The following is a 6000-nucleotide window of genomic DNA, read 5'->3' on the forward strand; positions in this document are numbered from 1 at the left end:
TTTTCATAAAAAAAATAAAATTTTTACTTGAATTGTCTAAAATTTTAATGAAAAAAAAATTATTAATTTTTTTATTTTAAAATTATGATATTTTTAATTATTTAAAATAAAAAAAAATTAAATTATTTTAATTAAATAAAAAATAATTATTTAAAAAAATAAATAAAAATAAAATTTATTTTATTAAATTTAAATTAATTATTTTTATAAAAAAATTTAATTTTATTTTATTTTTTTTTTTAATAAAAATAATTAATTAAAATTTAATAAATTATTTTTTTATTATATTTTATTTTTTTAAATAATTATTTTTTTATTTAATTATAAATAATAATTTACTTTTTTTAATACAAAATATTGCATCAAAAATTTTTATTTTGTAATAAAATAACATTATACGAAACTCTTCGTTCAATAAAACTCGTCAATTATTCATCAAAAACCTCTTCATTCACTTTCTTGACAGTAATGACACACACGCTCAAAGCAAACAACAAATTATTGACACTTCGGTCATTGAACCAAACACCCTAAACTCAAACAATTTTCGTCACGTGGTCAACTTTCACACCTTTATCGAGCATTTCTAATTGAAAAAAGTGCACTTTTCTCCAAAAAAACAAAACCCGAAACATCAATCGACTGTCATAACAATTTATTACATAAAATTTCCATTTTGTACATTTACGGAATTGATATCTCACAAAAACGCATCAAAATGGCAAATTTTATTGTTTCGTCTTTTTGTGTCCCCGTCTTTCCAAAGTAGTACATTTCATAAAACAATCACATCACCGGCATCGCACACAGATGAAGCAAAGCACACAGTAACGACCAAAGTGGATTGAATTGAATTGAATTCAGATGATGAATAATAATGATAAAAGTCGTCGTCGTCGTCGTGTGTTTTTGTGTCTCTCTCGCTGCGAGAAATTGCAAGAAGAACCGGATTTAAATATTTTTGTCACGTTTTATTGAAGGTCGCGTCAAATTGTTATTACAACTATGTGAGATATCTATCATTTTATTGTTATTATGTCTCATTTTGTGGGTTTTTTGGATGAAATGCGTGCGTTTTGTTGGTAAAAAATTTATAATTTTGGGAGTTGGTCCTGAAAAATCAAAAATTATTTGCTTGGTTTGAATTAATTGGAAATATTTTTAATTTTGCTCCTTTGAAGTTCCTAAAAAATAAAAAAATAAAAATTGTTAAAAATTTTTTTAATTTTTAAAAAATAATTTCTAAAATTCTAATTTCTAAAATAAATAAAAAAATATGAAAAAAATTCTTTAAAAATTTAGAGAATTTTTGTTCTGAAAAAAAAATAACTTTATATTAAAATTTAATTGAATTTTTTTAAAACTTTTAATTTTATTAAAAAAATATTTTAATATTTTAAATATTTTTTATGAAGAAAAAAAATGTAAAAATATATATTTTTTTATTTTTAAAAATATTTTTTAAAATTTTATTTAAAATTTCTCAAAATAATATAAATAAATAAAAAATATTTTTAATTAAATTTTTTAAATAAAAAAATAAAATTTAAATAAAATAAAAAAAAAAAAAAAAATTAAAATAAATAAATAATTTTTAAAAAATTTTCTTACCTTCATTTCCTGAAAAAATTTATTTAAAATCACTTTTTTGATTTTTTTTACCTTATTTTTGAAGAAAATCGTTCTAAAAATAAATTCCCGCTCGTTTCTATTGGGAATTGGCAACATTTTCAACCAAAGACACCCTCTTCAAGTAATATCAAGTGTCAATTTTGAACACTTTTTGCCACTACTGAATCCATTAAAGTTATTAAAAACACGACGACGACGAAGAAACAAAAAAAAAATATTTTAATACGATAATGCGCAACAACTTTTCCAACTCTCCCCTCGTCGTCGTCGTTGTGTCTCTCCCGAAATGAGGCAAAATATTACACCTTACCTTGCAATGCATTACATTAACTCGGGTGTCTTCAATTCCCAGCTCAACGTACGCCGACGACGACGACGAGCATTAAATAAACAAGAAATTTTCGCCTCGGAACGCTCGGATAATAATTCGGTTATTAAATTATTTTTTGAATTCCCCAAAGGGAATCGAATTAGAGAGTTAGGATCGGAATTCAATCTTCTTCTTCCTTCGGCTTCGTACGTGTAGCAAATGTATCGTTTTTACATGCGAAAAAAGAAAAATATTAAGATTAATGCTTGATTATTATTGCAAACAAATAAATGAGTAAATAATTCAATTATCCTGTGTTATGTCACGACTAACCTTCCTGCTTTTGCTGGAAAAAAAAGAGAGCAACAAACAATATAATAAATACAGACAACTACCATAAATATTATTACATTTATCGATTTTTGTGGCATGGCGGCGGCATCTCGGCTCATATATCATCCCGTTCTACGGCAGGAAAAAAAAATTTCGTACCCAGAAATAGGAACAAAAATATTGTTCTAACAAAAAAGCCATCCATTTTCCCGTGTTTTGCCGCCGCCGCCATGCGAGCACAGGAGATACAGTCATATTTATCTTACTTAACACACTTTCAATGGTACAGAAAATGAAAATTAAAATTTATTGCCGAGTGCCAGTGACCTTTAAAATGGCGCGCGCTCACACATTGTTAGTGTTTTTGTGTGCAAAATTTGCGGCGCGCAAGGAAACACGTGAATATTTAAATATTAACGGCAAAATTCGACAGGCATCGACAACAAAACTTTTCCAGAGCAAAGACACTGTAATTAGAACTAAGTGTCGTATGGTACTGAAATTCTGCCAAAATGGACAAAGTTAACCCGAAAAATTGTTTTTTGGCAAACAAGTAGAGAGAGAGAGAAAATGTTAATGTACCGAAAGTTTCAAGTTCAGTTTAAATGGATGTCGAACACGATTTTAATTGCCGTTCTGGAATGGACATTTTGAGGTTATGGCAGAGTCAATTTTACACGAAGAACATAAAGTGTTGTTTAGAAAAGGGCCTTTTGAATGGCTGTTTAACAAGTTTGAACATAGTTGGGTTTGGTTAAATTTAGAAGTTTGAATTTTATGATGGTTTTATGAGAAAAATTAAGTTTTTAGCTAATTTTGAGGAAATTTATTATTTTTCCTGTTATTTTTAAATATTTAAAATAATTATTTGAAGTCAAAAAATATTTTATTATTTTTTTATTAAAAATTGATTGAAAATTAAAAAAAAATAATTAAAATTTGTTCAATAATAAAAAATTATTTTTTTTTATTTTTAAATCAATTTTAAATAATGAAAAAAAAAATTAAAATTAAATAGGATTTGATTTCTTTTATTATTAAAATTTTTTTTAATTTTTTTTTAAATTCTTATTTAAATTTTTTTTTAAATTAAATTATTTTTTTAAATTATTAATTATAATAAAATAAATCGAAAACTTTTTTATTTTAATTTTTTTCATTATTAAAAATTGATTGAAAAATTATAAAAATAAATTTAAAAAAATTTTGAACAAATTAAATTAATTAATTTTTTTTATTTTAGATTAATTTTTAATAATTTCTTTTATTATTAGGTATTAAATATTTTTTTATTTTTTTTTTTTATTTTAAAAAATTTTTCAATTATTATTCTTTTAAATTTAGCTTAAAAATTAGATTTTTTAATTAAAAATAAAATTAACTAAAAATAAAAATAATAAAAAACACAAAATAAATTAAATAAAAAAATTAATTTAATTTTAATTTAAATTTATTTATTTAATTTTTTTTTAATTAATTTTTTTTAAATTATTTTTTTAAATAAATTTTGTAAAAATTAATTTGATTTTTTTTCATTAAAAAAAATTTATTTTTATTATTATTTTTTTGAAAAAATTTTTTTAAAAAAAATCAGTAATTAATTTAAATATAATAAATTTTTAAATTATTGAAAATTTTGAAAACAAATTAAAGAAATAAAATTATTGAAAATATTTAAATAGTTAAAAAAAAAATAGAATAATATTTCAATAAAATTTTAAATATTTTATAAGTTAATTTTATTTATTATAAATAAAAAAATGTTTAAATTGATTTTTTAAAATTTCCTTTAATTTTTAAAATTTTGTTAAAAAAATTATTCAAAAATATTTTAAATTCAACTCAAAACTTTAATTTTTTCTCAAATTTCCTTCACTTCAACCTAAAAAATTCCTTACCACGTTCAATAAAACCACTAATGAACAAAGAAAAATGATTTGCAGAAATTACTTTTTCGCTTTTGGGGTTACAGTTCACGTTTTAACTCAAGTAATCGTTCGCGAAGGAAAATCAATATTGACCTATTATTTTCTTTGTTCTCCAACGATAAACACTTAACAATTTTTTTCTTCAATTTCTTGCGCTGCGGCGATATTCAATTCACTAACAATGCAAAAAAAATAGAATTAAACCTGTCAAAAACAGTTAAGCACACACACATACACTCGTCTGATGCGATTGAATGAAAACGAAAAAAAAAAAATAAAATAAATATCGCGCGAGGGACGTCGAAATAGAATTCAATTGAATTCGCCTCTCTCTCTGAGTGAGTAATTTGCCGCGCGACTGTCACAACCATAAAATATTTGCAGCGACGACAAAAATATGTCTTATTAATGAAAAACTAATCATTATTATTCAGGCGGTTTGTCTATTGCTTCGCGCCGGGTCTGCCTGTCATGGCATCGTGTTAATGATGAATGTTTACAAAGTCTATTAATTTTTGTTGTCTGTCTACGAAATGTCTCGTTTTTTTTTTTTTGCATGTATGACCAATTTCTGTCGCTCACTCGCGAGAATCAGGTGTTTGGATGTAAATATTTGTTCAATAATGGGTTCATTGATCACACTCGGGCGTCAATAAACAACAACAACAACTACTTCCATTATACAGCTTTTTTTGAGTGTCAAGGCACATGTGTGCGAGTAAGTGACGAACGAGACAAGCCTCCTGTCTGTTCAGTCTGTCAACTCCAATATTATTGATGGTCTTGTCGCGCTCGAAACTTTTGTCTACAACACGCACCGTCATGTCAACTTTTCACACAGTCATTCATTATACGAACGTACACGTATAGCCTGTATCTATAGACATACGTGTGAACGCCAAGGAAGACATAACGGCGTCAAACGATCTGACTGATGACATTTATTGAGTTTTCCCGCGCGCTCATCAATGGCGTCCCTGACCTATATCGCCGCGTATACACAAAGTCCCAGAAGTTTTCAAATTTATTAAAAATGGCAGCAGACATTTTCTCTTTTTTGACAAATCGGTTGGCAGTTAATCTTTTTTTTCTCCGTCGTCGTCGTGAAAATGAGTGAAATAGACAGAAAATCGATTGTCCTTGAAGATGTGCAAAATTTAAAGAAACTTTTTATTTATTTAAACGACACGACGCTTAATTGCTTTTTTCCGTTTGTTTTAATGACGTTCACCCCGAAAAAAAAAACACAAAAATAAAAAAGAAAAAAATTATTATTCCGATCAGATTTACTTAAAAATTGTAAAATAAACTGTCATTTTATGTTTCATGTTGTACGTGATAATGTTTTTATTTTTAGATAGAATAAATTTATTCTTTGTTGTTGTCGTCCAGCTCGATTGTTGTCTCACAGTAAAAAAAATGTTTGTTGCAAAACGCAAATGAAATGAAATGAAAATGAAAACATTTTTTTTTTCGGGGTTTTAGTATTCCAAATTCGTGTTTTGTTACGACAAATGTTTGACAGACTGATGCAATTTAGATGGGACGCGATTTATCGTGCGATTCGACGGAAGAGAGATTTATCGTTGATTTTTGTTTGTATGAATAATTAAATGAATTTTTTTTTTCGGGTAGAATTATGTAAAATTTTGATAAAAGTTGAATTCATTCACGATTACTTGATGGAATGTATTTATTTGATTTTTTTTATTTACCTGAATTCCTAAAAAAATTTTTCTGCACAATTTTTTTAAGGGTTATTAAAAGATCTCAAGATCTGAAAAGATCTTCAAAATG

The sequence above is a fragment of the Culicoides brevitarsis genome, chromosome 3, assembly GCF_036172545.1.
Source record: "Culicoides brevitarsis isolate CSIRO-B50_1 chromosome 3, AGI_CSIRO_Cbre_v1, whole genome shotgun sequence".
Lineage (NCBI taxonomy): Eukaryota > Metazoa > Arthropoda > Insecta > Diptera > Ceratopogonidae > Culicoides > Culicoides brevitarsis.